Below are 20278 nucleotides of genomic sequence, written 5' to 3' on the forward strand. Positions count from 1 at the left end.
TGAGGACTGGAGTGGACACAGAACACTGGCCTAGCTAACGATTTCCCTATTAAATCAGCAGCAGCTGCACTGTCCCTGCTCTCACTAACATTGCAGCTTCCGAATGAATCTAAGATGGATGCTGTCCTTGCTTTTTGATAGGAGGTGGGAGGGTCTGGGAGGGAGGGTATGCTGCTGATTGGCTGGAATGTGTCTGCTGACTGTGAGGTACAGGGTCAAAGTTTGCTCAATGATGACGTACAGGGGGCGGACCGAACATCGCATATGTTCGCCCGCCGCGGCGAACGCGAACAAGCGATGTTCGCCGGGAACTGTTCGCCGGCGAATAGTTCGGGACATCTCTATTAACAGACTGATTAACTGTTATATTTCCCTGTCACTGGTGCAAAGGAGTAGGATTCTACCGAAAAAAAATGCCAATAGGTCACCAGCAGACTGAACAACGGGATTAAAGGGGTTGTCCAAGTTATGAAAAAAAAATATATAGCACTGAAAATCTGATGGGCAGCAATATATAACTAAGTTAAGCAAGTTTTATGCAAAAAAAAATATATATATATTTCCTCATTTCCCTGGAACTTTTCTGGCCCTTTGTTTACAAGCAATAAAAACAACCTCTGCCCCTCCCCCTGCTCTGCAAAGGGAGTGGCTACAAGTGCTGCCCTGAGTGACATGTCTGCCTGCTAGGAGAATCAGCAGCATGTTGTATGTGTAGGACTACAAGTCCCATCTGTATAATGACACTGCTAATACACACAGGATCTTCCCCCTACCTTCTTGTGCAATGCTCTCTCTAGTCTGCCAGCTCCTGTGCCCAGAATTGTCACTGCTGCAGCTACCCAGTCTGTGCAGCTGAAGGGGTTAAGAATCCTAGGAGAGAAGAAACAGCCTGCAGTGAAGGGGGCGTGGCCAGCACAGTGATGTTTCATTTACAGGCTTGTAAACAAACTTTATCAGAGCAGGGAGAGAAGCTGACATCAAAGTCATGTGATCCTCAGTGAAATCTGAGAAACCAGCCACTGGAGATAAAGTGAGTTAATTGGAAAGCTGTTATATTTGCCTAGTTAGGAACATAGAGCAAATAAATAACTCAGACAACCCCTTTAAGTATGGTATTTCTGTCTCACTGATGCAAAGGAGCTGTAGTGCACCGATCAATAATGCCTACAGGTCACCAGCACACTTTTTAACTCCTTAAGGACACAGACATATTTCACCTTAAGGACCAGGCCATTTTTTGCAAATCTGACCAGTGTCACTTTAAGTGGTGATAACTTTAAAACGCTTTGACTTATCCAGGCCATTCTGAGATTGTTATTTTGTTTGGATCATTTTGGGAATGACATTTTAGTTTTTGGGGACGTTACAAGGCTTAGAAGTTTAGAAGCAAATCTGGAAATTTTTCTGAAATTTTTAAAAACCCAATTTTTAGGGACCAGTTCAGGTCTGAAGTCACTTTGTGAGGCTTACATAATAGAGACCACCGAAAAATGACCCCATTCTAGAAACTACACCCCTCAAGGTATTCAAAACTAATTTTAAAAACGTTGTTACCCTTTAGGTGTTCCACAAGAGTTAATGGCAAAATTCTAGCAAATTTTCCATTTTAATCAATTTTTTACAGTAACAAAGCAAGGGTTAACAGCCAAACAAAATGCTATATTTATTGCCCCGATTTATTGCCCGTAAACTACTGTACGGGCTCACGGTAGGGCGTAGAGGGAAAGGTGCGTCGTGTGGTTTTTGGAAGGCAGATTTTGCTGGACTGGTTTATTTACACCAAGTCCCAGTTGAAGCCCCCCTGATGCACCCCTAGAGTACAAACTGCATAAAATTGACCCCATCTAAGAAACTACACCCCTCAAGGTATTCAAAACTGTTTTTACAAACTTTGTTAACCCTTTAGGTGTTGCACAAGAGTTATTGGCAAATGGAGATGAAATTTGAGAATTTAAATTTTTGGGCAAATTTTCCATTTTAATCCATTTTTTCCAGTAACAAAGCAAGGGTTAACAGCCAAACAAAATGCTATATTTATTGGCCCGATTCTGTAGTTTGCAGAAACACCCCATATGTGGCCGTAAACTACTGTATGGGCACACAGTAAGGTGTAGAGGGAAAGGTGCGCCGTATGGTTTTTGGAAGGCAGATTTTGCTGGACTGGTTTATTTACACCATGTCCCATTTGAAGCCCCCCTGATGCACCCCTAGAGTAGAAACTCCATAAAAATGACCCCATTTTGGAAGTTACGGGATAAGGTGGCAGTTTTGTTGGGACTATTTTTAGGGTACATATGATTTTTGGTTTATCTATATTACATTTTTGTTAGGCAAGGTTACCAAAAATAGAAATTCTGAAATTTCATTTCCATTTGCTATAAACTGTTGAGGAACACCTAAATGGTTAATAAAGTTTGTAAAATCAGTTTTGAATTCCTCGAGGGCTGTAGTTTCTTACATGGGGTCGCTTTTATGGAGTTTCTACTCTAGGGGTGCATCAGGGGGGCTTCAAATGGGACATGGTGCCAAAACAAAAAACTCTGCCTTCGAGAAACCATACGGCGTTCCTTTCCTTCTGTGCCCTGCCGTTTGGTCATACAGCAGTATACGACCACATATGGGGTGTTTCTGTAAACTGCAGAATCAGGGTAATAAATATTAAGTTTTGTTTGGCTGTTAACCCTTGCTTTGTTATTGGAAAAAAACGGATTAAAATGGAAAATTTGCCAAAAAATTGCTGTTTTGGCACCATTTTTATTTGATTTTTTTGACCGTGTTCATCTGAGGGGTTCGGTCATCGGGTACATTTATAGAGCAGATTCTTACGGATGCAGCGATACCTAATATGTCTATGTCTATGTATTTATTTATGTTTTACACTATATTATCTTTTTATAAACAAAAAAAAACATTTTAGTATCTCCATAGACTGAGTCTTTTTTTTATTTTATTTTTTAGCTGATTATCTTAGGTAGGGGGTCATTTTTTGCGGGATGAGAGGACGGTTTTATTGGCACTTTTTTGGGGGACATATGACTTTTTGATCGCTTGCTATTACAATTTTTGTCATGTAAGGTAACAAAAAAATACCTTTTTTTTGCGCCATTTTTATATATTTTTTTTACCCTGTTCATCTGAGGGGTTGGGGGGGGCATTTTTATAGAGCAGATTCTTACGGACGCGGCGATACCTAATATGTCAACTTTTTTAATTTATTTTAGTTTTACTAAATAATATTTTAGAATTTTTATTTTTTTGTTTTAGTATCTTAAGTCTGAGAACCATTTTTTTATCTGATTGTCAGTGGCTAAATTGGGATATAAATTTAGTACTCCATGGAAGTGTGGTACTCCCTGAAGCAACCAATAATGCAGTGGCCTGGATGATCGGGGCACGTGTCACACTGAGTAGTGGTGTCCTTCCGTATCCCCCTCCTGTGACACACTCTGCACCCTTTTTTGGGTCCGTGTCTTCTTTGCAGTATGGGGGACCACACCTGGAAAGTGTTGGCCAGGGAGGATCCGGGCGCCTCCAGTTCCCGAGGTACTCCGGCCTGCTCTTTCCCGGTCAGAAAAGATCAGGGCCTTGAGGACTGCCTCATAGAATTGAAGGAATGTCCCTGTGTTGCCAGCGCTCCGGGACAGCACAAAAGAGTTGTACAAGGCAACCTGTACCAAGTAGACTCCAACTTTTTTGTACCATGCCCGGGTTTTGCGCATGGCATTATATGGCTTGAGGACTTGATCAGAGAGATCAACTCCTCCCATATACCGATTGTAGATGACGATACAATCTGGCTTGAGGACTGTTGCCGCGGTACCTCGCACAAAGACAGGGGTGATGCCATTACCATGAATTGTGGACAGTACAAGGACATCCCTCTTGTCCTTATATCTGACCAGCAACAGGTTTCCACTGGTAAGGGCACGGGTCTCACCCCTGGGGATAGGTACCTGGAGGGGGTGGGTAGGGAGGCCGCGTTGATTATTCCGCACGGTCCCACAAGCAGATGTGGATCTGGCAGCGAGGGACTGGAACAAGGGGATACTAGTATAAAAGTTATCCACGTACCGGTGGTAACCCTTATCTAGCAGTGGGTGCATAAGGTCCCACACAAGTTTCCCACTAACACTCAGAGTGGGGGGACATTCTGGGGGTTGAATACGGGAATCACGCCCCTTGTACACACAAAACTTGTAAGTGTACCCTTAGGAACTCTCACAAAGTTTGTACAGCTTCACGCCATACCTCGCCCACTTAGACGGAACATACTGGCGGAAATGGAGTCTCCCCTTGAAAGCAATGAGAGACTCCTCAACCGCGACCAACCCTTCCAGGTACATAGGCCTGTACAAATTTGGCCCCAAAGTGATCGATGACCGGCCTGATTTTGTACAGGCGGTCATAGGCAGGATCACCTTGCGGGGGACATGCTGCATTATCTGAATAAAGCAGGCATTTCCAGATGGCCTCAAATCGGGAGCGTGTCATGGCCAAACTTTAAAGTGGGGTCTGGTAGAGGACGTCCCCACTCCAGTAATGCCTGACACTAGGTTTCTTGACTAGGCCCATGTGCAGCATGAGGCCCCAAAATATCCTTATCTCGGCTGCACTGACCGGAGTCCAGCCACAGGGCCTAGCCAAAAAGGAGCCTGGGTGTTGAGCAATAAACTGTTGGGCATACAGGTTTGTTTGCTCCACCATTAGATTTACAAAGTAGTCACTGAAAAAAAGACTAAAGTAGTCGTATTCAGTGAAGCCCACTGTGGAAATCTGGATTCCTAGTTGGCCTACAAAATCAGGAATCATGGGCTCAAAACGCTCTGGGGTATACCATGCAAGTTCACCGGCAGGGGGCTCGCTCCGGTGGACTTAACTGGTGGGCTGGAAAACTAGTACGAGCCCCAGAGCTGCTCGTAATAGTGTGAGCCACAGGGTCCCTAGCATGGCGGTCCCCTTGCTCTGCCTGGCGGCGTCTCCGCCGCCTTGGGGGCTCATTATCATCGGTAGATGATGAGGAGGACACGGATGACAAAAGGAAAGTGGGGTCATCCTCGTCCTCACTGGGGCTCTCAGACTCGGAGGCAAGCTGGGCGTATTGCTCCTCAGCCGAGAACATCCGGCTGGCCATAGGGGAGTGTTTGTGTGTGCGTGTGATAAACTTTATTTGGTGTGCGTGTGTGTGGGGGCACGGGTGTTCGCGAACTTACCCTTAACCTAACAGACCAAAAAAATAAAAAAAGGCAAAAGATTTTTTTTTATAAAAAATCTAAATCGCTGATCAACCGTCCGAAGTTGATCAGCGGTGGGGTGTGCGATGCGCTAACAGTGGCCGGACACGTACGCACAAAAAAAAAAAGGAGGGGGGGGGGCAAGCTGCAGCACCCTTGGGGGGTCTAGGGTCACACAGCTGTGCTGTGGACCCCAGACATTCGATTTAGGGTGATGCAATCAGAAACAGTTTTTATTTTTCTTCCACTAACTTTCCCTGAATATCCCTGCCTAACCTAACCTTTCCCTAAATACCTGGGTGCACAGATGGGGGTGCTGGGGCACAGATGGGGTGCTGGCTGATGATCCCTGCACAGATGGGGGTGCTGGCTCTGAGATCCACGTGCAGCGCTCCTCTCTCCTTGGCTCCTGGACTGAAAAGGAGGAAGAGAGGAGCGCTGAAGTAATTTGAACTGCCCGCCCCTGCTGCCGACCAATGAGAGGCGATCCTGAGAGGTGATGTCACATCAAATCTCAGGATCGCAGGATGGTGATTGGTTTTGGATTGGAATTATCACACCACCGATCACCATCGTGTTCAGGGTTATCGGGTCCCCAGAGACCCGAATAGCCCGGAAACGCAGCAAGCCACAGGTCTGAATTGACCTGCGGTTTGCTGCGATCGCCTACACGGGGGGGGTCACAGGACCCCCCCGGCACATTCTCAAGGTGCCTGCTCAATGATTTGAGCAGGCACCGGGTTCCACCCGGCGGTGATCGGAAATACATAGGACGTACAGGTACGCCTTGTGTCCTTAAGTACCGGGACATCAGGGCGTACCTGTACGCCCTATGTCCGGAACAGGTTAAAAATCATCAAAAGCCTAACACTCTCCCTGTCTGTCGCTACACTAGTTACTGTAGAGCAGAATGGCGGTGCACCATGTGATCCAGAATTTATGCATGCATTGTCACATGGTGCGCCGGCCAATCACAGCCATGCCAATACTAGGCATGATTGTGATGACTTCCAAGTGTCCACAGCTTAAGCGTTTGTTGATTGGCTGTACTGCAGCCTTTCAACAAGCTTTATTTAAACTACGAACAACGAACCGGAACATGGAATTTGTGCTAAAATCCGTGTTCGTGTTTAGTACTCGGACATCAAAATGTCCGGTTGGATATGAAAAAGCTTTCCAAAGTTATTACCACAAAAAGTGACACAGGCCAGACAAAAAATCAGCCTGGGATTTAAGGTGAAAATCAGCTCGTTAGTGAAGGGGTTAAGATTATTGCATATTACTTGTAATACAGTTTTTTTTTAAAAAGACAATGTGGAATAAACTGAGGAATTTCAACTTTAGCATTGTTTTCTCTCTAATACAATGTACAGCAGGTCGAATCACAAAATGTTAACGTCTCCCTCTAATGCCTGTCAGCTATTTATGTCCCCTGTCCATTGTGACTGCGTGAAGGATATTTTACAATGCCTGCTGGCAGAGGAAAAACTTTGTTGAATTTTATTATATTCCACTAATCTGTTTATGAGTATAAGGCTGAAACGATTACTCGATTGAATCGAGTAATTCGACACAAAAAAATCTTTGATGCAGGATTCGTTTGTGTCATGTGATCACGGAGCAGGAGTGAAGCGCTTGTGCAATGAGCAGGACACTGGGTCAGTGGGGATGCTATGCAGTGGGTCGGTTTATATGTGTAATAGTTCGTGACGCCAATTGCAGCTTGCGCAGGTACTGTAGCAGGGCCCTTTAAGATGTAATAGCTCGAGTACCAGGTGAGGAATGCCAGAGTGGGATAATGTCTCTGTATAGTAGGTATAGTAGTGTCAGCGGTGTCTCCTACCTTGGTACGGCTGGACTCCTGTATCCTGGCTCACATGCAATAAAATGAGTGTTGTTAATAGGAGTAGTTGAGGAATGATGGAAATCCACACAGATAATAGGGTCCAACTTGTCTTTACTTGGTGGTATGCAGCTTTGATCAATACAGGTACAGCAATAGTCTAGGATCCCAGCAGGTAGTGGCAATATGTGGCAGGAATTTATACACTGCGTGCAGAATTATTAGGCAAATGAGTATTTTGACCACATCATCCTCTTTATGCATGTTGTCTTACTCCAAGCTGTATAGGTTCGAAAGCCTACTACCAATTAAGCATATTAGGTGATGTGCATCTCTGTAATGAGAAGGGGTGTGGTCTAATGACATCAACACCCTATATTAGGTGTGCATAATTATTAGGCAACTTCCTTTCCTTTGGCAAAATGGGTCAAAAGGAGGACTTGACAGGCTCAGAAAAGTCAAAAATAGTGAGATATCTTGCAGAGGGATGCAGCACTCTTAAAATTGCAAAGCTTCTGAAGCGTGATCATCGAACAATCAAGCGTTTCATTCAAAATAGTCAACAGGGTCGCAAGAAGCATGTGGAAAAACCAAGGCGCAAAATAACTGCCCATGAACTGAGAAAAGTCAAGCGTGCAGCTGCCAAGATGCCACTTGCCACCAGTTTGGCCATATTTCAGAGCTGTAACATCACTGGAGTGCCCAAAAGCACAAGGTGTGCAATACTCACAGACATGGCCAAGGTAAGAAAGGCTGAAAGACGACCACCACTGAACAAGACACACAAGCTGAAACGTCAAGACTGGGCCAAGAAATATCTCAAGACTGATTTTTCTAAGGTTTTATGGACTGATGAAATGAGAGTGAGTCTTGATGGGCCAGATGGATGGGCCCGTGGCTGGATTGGTAAAGGGCAGAGAGCTCCAGTCCGACTCAGACGCCAGCAAGGTGGAGGTGGAGTACTGGTTTGGGCTGGTATCATCAAAGATGAGCTTGTGGGGCCTTTTCGGGTTGAGGATGGAGTCAAGCTCAACTCCCAGTCCTACTGCCAGTTTCTGGAAGACACCTTCTTCAAGCAGTGGTACAGGAAGAAGTCTGCATCCTTCAAGAAAAACATGATTTTCATGCAGGACAATGCTCCATCACACGCGTCCAAGTACTCCACAGCGTGGCTGGCAAGAAAGGGTATAAAAGAAGAAAATCTAATGACATGGCCTCCTTGTTCACCTGATCTGAACCCCATTGAGAACCTGTGGTCCATCATCAAATGTGAGATTTACAAGGAGGGAAAACAGTACACCTCTCTGAACAGTGTCTGGGAGGCTGTGGTTGCTGCTGCACGCAATGTTGATGGTGAACAGATCAAAACACTGACAGAATCCATGGATGGCAGGCTTTTGAGTGTCCTTGCAAAGAAAGGTGGCTATATTGGTCACCGATTTGTTTTTGTTTTGTTTTTGAATGTCAGAAATGTATATTTGTGAATGTTGAGATGTTATATTGGTTTCACTGGTAAAAATAAATAATTGAAATGGGTATATATTTGTTTTTTGTTAAGTTGCCTAATAATTATGCACAGTAATAGTCACCTGCACACACAGATATCCCCCTAAAATAGCTAAAACTAAAAACAAACTAAAAACTACTTCCAAAAATATTCAGCTTTGATATTAATGAGTTTTTTGGGTTCATAGAGAACATGGTTGTTGTTCAATAATAAAATTAATCCTCAAAAATACAACTTGCCTAATAATTCTGCACTCCCTGTATGTATTCTGCTTCTTATACATACGCCTAGTAGAATCTGGCAGGTATCTATCTTCTGCTCTGTCTTTAGTCTGCTTAGTTTGGGCCTGACTAGCTGATGAGGTACTTAGCTTCTCTTTGTCTTTGGATCTGTACTTACAGGACTGCTCGCAGGGTATGGTGTTGTCTTCCTGGAGATCTATAGTGCTGTATATGGCTGCTTTCTTTGTCCACAGCTGAGGTAGATGACTCAGGCTGGGAAGGTTGATCTTGGGCCTCAGCCGAGGCTTGGATCCTAAGTTGGGATCCCTGTTTCTGGGAGCTACCCCAGCAGGGGGGTGGCTCACACACTGACTAGAACTTTCCTTCCTCCCCTGAAGTAGGATGTGGGAACATTCCACTCCTCCTCAGAAAGGGGGGAGCTAGCCTGGAATGGTCTATTCCAGCCTAGAAGCTAACTCTGACCTGCTGCATACTGCTGCCACCTGCTGGTGTACATTGACATTACAGAACATATACACAAAACAGGCAAAAAAATATACAGAAATGACAATGCAATGTTGGATCACACAAGATGGAAGTACGCATAGACACTTAACATTATGAAGCAGGGTGGAGGAAGTGTAGTGACATACTTCAGGATTAGGGATCGACCGATTATCGGTTTGGCCGATATTATCGGCCGATATTGAGGATTTTGAAGGTTATCGGTATCGGCATCTATTTTGCCGATATACCGATAACGTTTTGGGAACACAGAACGCGCTGCTCTCAGCGCTTTCCGTGTTCCCTCAGCAGCACAGGGGAGAAGGAAGCAGTGTCTCCTCCCCCTGTGCTGCTGCTGCCGCTGCCACCAATGAGAGGAGGGAGGACAAGAGGAGGGGCGGGGCTGTGGCCACTGCGCCACCAATGAAGATAAGCCTTTCATTCATTCATATACAGGAGGCGGGAGCTGGCTGCAGAATCACATAGCCGGCTCCCGACCTCTATGAGCGATAGCTGCGGTCCGCGGTAGTTAACTCCTCAGGTGCCGCGGATCGCAGCTAACGCTCATAGAGGTCGGGAGCCGGCTATGGGATTCTGCAGCCAGCTCCCGCCTCCTGTATATGAATGAAAAACTTATCTTCATTGGTGGCGCAGTGCGCCCCCCACCCCCATCCCAACCCCGGCCAATAGTAAAAACATTGGTGGCGCAGTGCGCCCCCCCCCCCACCCAGTATTACTCATTGGTGGCAGTGGCCACAGGATCCCCTCTCCCCTCCTCCTCCGATCGGAGCCCCAGCTGTGTAAGCCTGGGGCTCCGATCGGTTACCATGGCAGCCAGGACGCTATTGAAGCCCTGGCTGCTATGGTAAGCTCCATGCTGCTGTGTGCACAAAGCACAGAGCAGCAGGGACAGTGTGAGATCCTAGTCACCCTGATAGAGATCTATCAGGATGAATAGGACAAGGGTTCTAGTCCCTAAGGGGGCTAAAAGTTAGTAAAAAAAAAATATATATATTAAGTATAAATGAAAAAGATTTATAAAAAAAATACACTAACAATAAACAAAAAAAATACACATTAACAATAAACATATTAATTTTCAGCAGATTTGTGTAGAAAATTTTTTTTTTTCTCAAAAATGAAAATTCCCAGAATATCGGTATAAATTATCGGCTATCGGCCTGAAAGTTCACAAATTATCGGTATCGGCCCTAAAAAATCAATATCGGTCGATCCCTATTCAGCATGTAACACTTGCTATTACTCACTGCTCTGTGGTCACCTGGCTGCCCGCACCGCGCTGTACTGTATCCTGACACATTGTCAGGTCATAGTGCACGTAAGCGCGCACTATGACCCGACGCTGTGTAACGTCAGGACGACAGTGCAGCGTGCAGAGAAGATGATGAGGAGCTGGGGAGCGGCGCCCTGACAGGAGAGGTCCGGGTTCAGCTCTGAACCCGGACAACCCCTTGAAACTAATGAAGACGGCATTGTTTAGGTTGTCTGCATTGTTAATGGGGGTGAGGCGTTGGCGTATAGATTAGGAATCTGAGGTCCATATCTGAATCCAAATTAGCAGTGTCTTTTTTTTTTCAGTACTTGGGGGGAGCAGAACAGGGCTGCTAATAAAGGCATCTGTAGAGCCAAGTCACACATTGCGGCAGTATTACAGCCAGATCCCCCATCACAGTGTCTCATCCACAATTCCCCATAACAGTGTATCATCCACAGATCCCCCATAAGTGTCATCCACAGATCCTCCATAACAGTGTAATCTACAGATCTCCCATAACAGTGTGTCATTCACAGGTCCCCCATAACAGTGTTATCCACAGATCCCCCATAAGTGTCATCCACAGATCCCCCATAACAGTGTCATCCACAGATCCCCATCGCAGTGTGTAATCCACAGATCCCCCATAATAGTGTCATCCACAGATCCCCATCGCAGTGTGTCATCCACAGATCCCCCATAACAGTGTGTCATCCACAGATCCCTCATAACAGTGTGTCATCCACAGATCCCCCATAACAGTATCATCCAGAGATGCTCCATAACAGTGTCATCCACAGATCCTTATAACAGTGTGTCATCCACAGATCCCTCATAGCAGTGTCATCCACAGATCCTCCATAACAGTGTCATCAACAGATCCCCATAAAAGTGTCATCCACAGATCCCCATAACAGTGTATCATCCTCAGATCCTACATAACAGTGTCATCCCCAGATCCCCATAACAGTGTCATCCACAGATCCCCATAACAGTGTCATCCACAGATCCCCATAACAGTGTCATCCACAGATCCCCATAACAGTGTGTCATTCACAGATCCCCCATAACAGTGTGTCATCCACATATCCCTCATAACAGTTTCATCCACAGATCCCCCATAACAGTGTCATCCACAGATGCTCCATAACAGTGTCATCCACAGATCCCCATAACAGTGTGTCATCCACAGATCCTCCATAACAGTGTAATCTACAGATCTCCCATAACAGTGTAATCTACAGATCTCCCATAACAGTGTTATCCACAGATCCCCCATAACAGTGTTATCCACAGATCCCCCATAACAGTGTCATCCACAGATCCCCCATAACAGTGTCATCCACAGATCCCCCATAACAGTGTCATCCACAGATCCCCATCGCAGTGTGTAATCCACAGATCCCCCATAATAGTGTCATCCACAGATCCCCATCGCAGTGTGTCATCCACAGATCCCCCATAACAGTGTGTCATCCACAGATCCCTCATAACAGTGTGTCATCCACAGATCCCCCATAACAGTATCATCCAGAGATGCTCCATAACAGTGTCATCCACAGATCCTTATAACAGTGTGTCATCCACAGATCCCTCATAGCAGTGTCATCCACAGATCCTCCATAACAGTGTCATCAACAGATCCCCATAAAAGTGTCATCCACAGATTCCCATAACAGTGTATCATCCTCAGATCCTACATAACAGTGTCATCCACAGATCCCCATAACAGTGTCATCCACAGATCCCCATAACAGTGTCATCCACAGATCCCCATAACAGTGTCATCCACAGATCCCCATAACAGTGTGTCATTCACAGATCCCCCATAACAGTGTGTCATCCACATATCCCTCATAACAGTTTCATCCACAGATCCCCCATAACAGTGTCATCCACAGATGCTCCATAACAGTGTCATCCACAGATCCCCATAACAGTGTGTCATCCACAGATCCCTCATAAGTGTCATCCACAGATCCTCCATAACAGTGCAATCTACAGATCTCCCATAACAGTGTGTCATTCACAGGTCCCCCATAACAGTGTTATCCACAGATCCCCCATAACAGTGTCATCCACAGATCCCCCATAACAGTGTCATCCACAGATCCCCCATAACAGTGTCATCCACAGATCCCCATCGCAGTGTGTAATCCACAGATCCCCCATAATAGTGTCATCCACAGATCCCCATCGCAGTGTGTCATCCACAGATCCCCCATAACAGTGTGTCATCCACAGATCCCTCATAACAGTGTGTCATCCACAGATCCCCCATAACAGTATCATCCAGAGATGCTCCATAACAGTGTCATCCACAGATCCTTATAACAGTGTGTCATCCACAGATCCCTCATAGCAGTGTCATCCACAGATCCTCCATAACAGTGTCATCAACAGATCCCCATAAAAGTGTCATCCACAGATTCCCATAACAGTGTATCATCCTCAGATCCTACATAACAGTGTCATCCACAGATCCCCATAACAGTGTCATCCACAGATCCCCATAACAGTGTCATCCACAGATCCCCATAACAGTGTCATCCACAGATCCCCATAACAGTGTGTCATTCACAGATCCCCCATAACAGTGTGTCATCCACATATCCCTCATAACAGTTTCATCCACAGATCCCCCATAACAGTGTCATCCACAGATGCTCCATAACAGTGTCATCCACAGATCCCCATAACAGTGTGTCATCCACAGATCCCTCATAAGTGTCATCCACAGATCCTCCATAACAGTGTAATCTACAGATCTCCCATAACAGTGTGTCATTCACAGGTCCCCCATAACAGTGTTATCCACAGATCCCCCATAACAGTGTCATCCACAGATCCCCCATAACAGTGTCATCCACAGATCCCCATCGCAGTGTGTAATCCACAGATCCCCCATAATAGTGTCATCCACAGATCCCCATCGCAGTGTGTCATCCACAGATCCCCCATAACAGTGTGTCATCCACAGATCCCTCATAACAGTGTGTCATCCACAGATCCCCCATAACAGTATCATCCAGAGATGCTCCATAACAGTGTAATCCACAGATCCTTATAACAGTGTGTCATCCACAGATCCCTCATAGCAGTGTCATCCACAGATCCTCCATAACAGTGTCATCAACAGATCCCCATAAAAGTGTCATCCACAGATTCCCATAACAGTGTATCATCCTCAGATCCTACATAACAGTGTCATCCACAGATCCCCATAACAGTGTCATCCACAGATCCCCATAACAGTGTCATCCACAGATCCCCATAACAGTGTCATCTACAGATCCCCATAACAGTGTGTCATTCACAGATCCCCCATAACAGTGTGTCATCCACATATCCCTCATAACAGTTTCATCCACAGATCCTCCATAACAGTGTCATTCACAGATCCCTATAACAGTGTCCTCCACAGATCCCCATAACAGTGTATCATCCACAGATCCTCCATAACAGTGTCATCCACAGATCCCCATAACAGTGTGTCATCCACAGATCCCATATAACAATGTTTCCTCCACAGATCCCCCATAACAGTGTCATCTACAGATCCCCCATAACAGTGTCATCCACAGTTCCCCCATTAACAGTGTCATCCACAGATCCGCCATAACAGTGTGCATGTGCAGCATTATCTCCATCCAATGCTATGAAATTGCCAGTGATCAGCTATTTACAGAGCCATGCATGCACATTGTGCTCTCCCTTCACTTCAGGAGCCCAGATGGGACAACCCCTTTTTTTAAGGCTACTTTCACACTGGCATTTTGGCTTTCCATCTGTAAGATCCGTTCAGGGCTCTCACAAGCGGTCGAAAACGGATCAATTTTGCCCTAATGCATTCTGAATGGGAAAGGATCCGCTCAGAATGCATCAGTTTGCCTCCGTTCCGTCTCCATTCCGTTTTGTTATCCGTCTGCCGAAACTGAGCCAAACAGATCTGTTCTGACACACAATGTAAGTCAATGAGGACAGATCCGTTTTCACAGACACAATCTGACACGAAAGAAAACGGATGCGTCCTCCATTGACTTTCAATGGTGTTCAAGACGGATCCATCTTGGCTATGTTAAAGATAATACAAACGGATCCGTTCTGAACGGATGCAGACAGTTGTATTATCTGAACGTATCCGTCTGTGCAGATCCATGACGGATCCGTGCCAAATGCGAGTGTGAAAGTAGCCTTATTTTTATATTATGTTTTATAAACTGCATCATGGATATAAACTGCATCATTATATTATGTTTTATAAACTGGAATCATGGGGAAAAAAAAGTGCCCTGGCCATTCTTCATGCGGGTTCCATGTCCAGAATTCCCATTGAAAATAGGCAGAAAAGTAACGCCAGAATAAGGCCCCCTGCACACGACCGTTTTTTTTCCCCGTTTACTGGCCGTTTTTTGCGTTCCGTATACGGTCCGTATACAGAACCATTCATTTCAATGGTTCTTCAAAAAAAACTGAATGTACTCCGTATGCATTCCGTTTACGTATTTCCGTTTTTCCGTTCCTTTTAAAGATAGAACATGTCCTATTATTGCCCGCAAATCACGTTCCGTGGCTCCATTCAAGTCAATGGGTCCGCAAAAAAACGGAACACATACGGAAATGCATCCGTATGTCTTCCGTTTCCGTTCCATTTTTTGCGGAACCATCTATTGAAAATGTTATGCCCAGTCCAATTTTATCTATGTAATTACTGTATACTGTATATGCCATACGGAAAAACGGAACAGAAACGGAAACACAACGGAAACAAAAAACGGAACAACGGATCTGTGAAAAACGGACCGCAAAACACTGAAAAAGCTATACGGTCGTGTGCCGGAGGCCTAAGCGTGAAGCCATAGGGGGAGGCCATCATGACGATGGTTTGGGTAGTGAGGGAGAGTCAGTTAAGGGTTAAGGGTAAGAGGCAGGTGGGGGGTGGAGTTTTTTGTTATGGTAACGGGGAGGGGTGGGTGGGTCTAGTGGGCTTAAAGAGGACCTTTCACTACAATAAAAAATCTAAACTAAGCATACAGACATGGAGAGCGGCGCCCAGGGATCTCCCTGCACTTACTATTATCCCTGGGCGCCGCTCCGTTCTCCCGGTATAGGCTCCGGTATCTTCATATGTTCGGCTCAACTGGGTGGAGCCTGCCGGTGTCACCTTCTCCCAGGCTGTAGCGCTCAGTGTCGGACTGGGGTGCCTAGGGCCCACCAGTGGAATTGATTTTGGGGGCCCAGCCTAGAGCTGGAGATATAACTTGTTCATTTTTCAGTCTCGCACACATGAATGTATGCATTTTAGCACACAATACAGTAACAGTATGCTAAACAGAACAGTATTGTGCACTGCACTATATCAAATAGTTTCTCTTTAAAGGGAGTCTGTCATCACAGTTTCACCTTTTTAACCCTTCCCATAGCTTTCGAGCAGCATTACAGTTGATAAAAACGTTACCTTTATAAGCAATCGTGGACTTATAAAACTGGCAAAAATCATCTTAGTAGGATGTGCAAATGAGGGCTCGCAAGTGCCCAGGGGCGGCGTCAACCTCGTAGGTGCCCAGGCAGCTCTGCCTTATCGTCGCTTCCCCCCACCCATCCTTTCCCTCTGCCCGCCCATCTTCTTAATTCTTCTTTTGCCGAGATCCTGCGCCTGCGCACTGAGTCCGTTAGCCGGCACATGCGCATTAATTACTGTGATGCCGTACAAGGAATGGACATCGCAGTGCGCATGTGCCGGCCGATGGACTCAGTGCGCAGGCGCGGGATCTCGGCACCTACGAGGTTGACGCCGCCCCTGGGCACTTGCGAGCCCTCATTTGCATATCCTACTAAGATGATTTTTGCCAGTTTTATAAGTCCACGATTGCTTATAAAGGTAACGTTTTTATCAACTGTAATGCTGCTCGAAAGCTATGGGAAGGGTTAAAAAGGTGAAACTGTGATGACGGACTCCCTTTAAGCAACTCATTTAGTTGATAACTGTATCTGTTATTTACAGTCAGTAGTTTAGGCCTCTTTAACACTTGCGTTGTTGGGATCCGGCATGCACTTCCGTTGCCGGAGGTGCCCGCCGGATCCGGAAAAACGCAAGTGTACTGAAAGCATTTGAAGACGGAACCGTCTTCCAAATGCTTTCAGTGTTACTATGGCACCCAGGACGCTATTAAAGTCCTGGTTGCCATAGTAGTAGTGGGGATCGGGGGAGCGGTATACTTACAGTCCGTGCGACTCCCGGGGCGCTCCAGAATGACGTCAGAGCGCCCCATGCGCATGGATGACGTGATCCATGCGATCACATGATCCATGCGCTTGGGGCGCCCTGACGTCACTCTGGAGCGCCCGGGGAGCTGCACGGACGGTAAGTATGCTGCTCCCCCGCTCCACTTACCATGGCTGTCAGGACTTTAGCGTCCCGGCAGCCATGGTAACCACTCTGAAAAAGCTAAATGTCGGCTCCGGCAATGCGCCGAAACGACGTTTAGCTTAAGGCCGGATCCGGATCAATGCCTTCCAATGGGCATTATTTCCGGATCCGGCCTTGCGGCAAGTGTTCCGGATTTTTGGCCGGAGCAAAAAGCGCAGCATGCTGCAGTATTTTCTCCGGCCAAAAAACGTTCCGTTCCGGAACTGAAGACATCCTGATGCATCCTGAACGGATTTCTCTCCATTTCAGAATGCATTAGGATAATCCTGATCAGGATTCTTCCGGCATAGAGCCCCGACGACGGAACTCTATGCCGGAAGACAATAACGCAGGTGTGAAAGAGCCTTTAGACAGAAGTCACACGTGGACATTCCATGTCCTAGATGAACCACCCAGTCCCCCAGCCTAAACAATATCCAAAGTGAAGGAAATGTTTCCTGCATATTCAAAAGGATAAGTTTATTGAAGTGCTGGCAGTAGTGCCCCGGCCTCCTCACAGCTCACCAAGCTCAGCGCCGTACATCCTATAGCAGCTGTGATTGGTATTATGTTCAGCCCCTTTCACCTCTATGGGGCTGAGCTGCTCCTAGGCCAAGAAAATGAACGTGATGTCACATGGCCAAGAAAAATCCCAGAGAAGGGCACAGAGCTCACAGGAGCCCCGGTGCCTTCTCAAACAGCTGATCGGCAGTGGTCCCAGGTAGGGATCGACCGATTATCGGATTTACCGATATTATCGGCCGATATTTAGGATTTTCAAAGTTATCGGTATCAGCATCTAACCTTGCCGATATGCCGATAACGAATCGCGAACATGGATCGTGCTGCTATCAACGCGATCAATGTTCCCTCAGCAGCACAGGGGAGAAGGAAGCAGTCCCTCCCCTCTGTGCCGCTGCTGCCGCTGCCACCAGTGAGGGACAAGAGGGGAAGGGGAGGGGCTGTGGCCATTGCGCCACCAATGATGTTAACTCAGTTATTAATTCAAATATAGGAGGCGGGTGAATCATATAGCTGCACCTGAGGGGTTAACTGTCGCGGATCGCAGCTACCTCTCATAGAGGTCAGGTGTCGCTATATTTGAATTAATGGGCAAGTTATCTTCATTGGCGGCAGTGGGAGCTTCTGATCAGAGTCCAAGCAGTGTAATTGCGGGGCTCTGATCGGTTACCATGGCAGCCAGGACGCTACTGACGCCCTGGCTACCATAGTCAGCTCCCTGCTGACATGTGTACTATGCACAGGGCAGCGGGGAGAGTGTGAAGTCCTATTCACCCTGATAGAGCTCTATTAGGGTGAATAGGACAAGGGATCCAGGTTCTAGCCCCTAAGGGGGAAATAGTTATTAAATTAAAAAAAACACCAAAATATTAAGTATAAATATTTAATCTTAGATATATATATAATGGCATCTCTTCATTTAACAACAGATTTGTGTAGGAATTTGTGAAAATGCACAAAATATTGGTATAAATTATCGGCTCTAAAAAAAATCTATATCAGTTGATCCCTAGTCCTGGGTGTCAGACCCCCACCAATCAGATACTGATGACCTATCCACAGTCATATGTGACTGATATCAGCCGCTCCTCTTATAACGCTCCAGCACTGATATAACCTCCAGAGACATTACATCACATGTGACTGATATCAGCCGCTCCTCTTATAACGCTCTAGTACTGATATACCGTATTTTTCGCCCTATAAGACGCACCGGCCCATAAGACGCACCTAGGTTTTTGGGGAGGAAAATAAAAAATATATATTTTTAACCAAAAGGTGTGCTTTTGGTGGGTTTAGAACTAATGGTGGTCTGTGGATGGCACTATTACTGGGGATCTGTGAAGGAGACTGTTATGGGGGGGGGGATCTGTGAAGGACACTTATGGGGGGATCTGGGGATGGCACTGTTATGGGGGATCTGTGGATGACGCACTGTGGGCCTCATGCACACGACCGTTGTTTTATTCCGTGTCCGTTCCGTTTTTCGTGATTTTCTGCCGACCCATTGACTTTCAATGGGTTTGTTGAAAACTCGGCTAATGCACCGTTTGTCATCCATGTCCATGATCCGTGGTTCCAGTCCGTCAAAAAAATATAACCTGTCCTATTTTTTCCACGGAAAATGGTTTGCGGACCCATTCAAGTCAATGGGACCGTGAAAAAACGCGAAGGCACACAAGATTGTAATCTACGTCCACGTGTCCGCATCCGTTTTTTTCCTATCATTTGCATGGCAAACTTGACTTAGATTTTTTTTTACTTTCCTTCATGTCTGGTGATCCTCCAAAAATAAAGGAAGACACACGGAAACCAAAACGGAAACGGAACAACGGAACCCCATTTTGCGGAACGGAACACAACAACGGTCGTGTGCATGAGGCCTTATGGGGGGATCTGTGGATGACGCACTGTTATGGGGGGATCTGTGGATGGCACTGTTATGGGGGATCTGTGGATGGCACTGTTATAGGGGATCTGTGGATGGCACTGTTATGGGGGATCTGTGGATGGCACTGTTATGGGGGATCTGTGGATGGCACTGTTATGGGGGCGCTGTGGATGTCACTAGGGGTGCACCGAAATGAAAATTCTGGTCCGAAACCGAAAATTCAGGATGCCCTTGACCGAAAACCGAAACCGAAACTGCCTTTTTGCCCAAATACTTTTAAAATACTTTTTTTTTAATGATTGGCGCTGTTATAGAGAGGGGGATCTGTGGGTGGCTCTGTTATGGAGAGGGCGATCTGTGGGTGGCGCTGTTATGGAGAGGGGGATCTGTGGGTGGCGCTGTTATGGAGAGGGGGATCTGTGGGTGGCTCTGTTATGGAGAGGGGGATCTGTGGGTGGCTCTGTTATGGAGAGGGGGATCTGTGGGTGGCGCTGTTATGGAGAGGGGGATCTGTGGGTGGCGCTGTTATGGAGAGGGGGATCTGTGGGTGGCGCTGTTATGGAGAGGGGGATCTGTGGGTGGCGCTGTTATGGAGAGGGGGATCTGTGGGTGGCGCTGTTATGGAGAGGGGGATCTGTGGGTGGCGCTGTTATGGAGAGGGGGATCTGTGGGTGGCGCTGTTATGGAGAGGGGGATCTGTGGGTGGCGCTGTTATGGAGAGGGGGATCTGTGGGTGGCGCTGTTATGGAGAGGGGGATCTGTGGGTGGCGCTGTTATGGAGAGGGGGATCTGTGGGTGGCGCTGTTATGGAGAGGGGGATCTGTGGGTGGCGCTGTTATGGAGAGGGGGATCTGTGGGTGGCGCTGTTATGGAG

At 46.6% G+C, this 20278-nt stretch overlaps 1 protein-coding gene across 1 annotated transcript in view; it reads left to right on the plus strand.

Moving 5' to 3' along the window:
- Window positions 1-20278, plus strand: part of LOC121003065 (NXPE family member 1-like) — a 1048328-nt gene that overhangs the window by 338266 nt on the left and 689784 nt on the right. The gene's annotated exons all lie outside the window — the stretch shown is intronic.

This window comes from Bufo bufo, chromosome 6 (assembly GCF_905171765.1).
Source record: "Bufo bufo chromosome 6, aBufBuf1.1, whole genome shotgun sequence".
Lineage (NCBI taxonomy): Eukaryota > Metazoa > Chordata > Amphibia > Anura > Bufonidae > Bufo > Bufo bufo.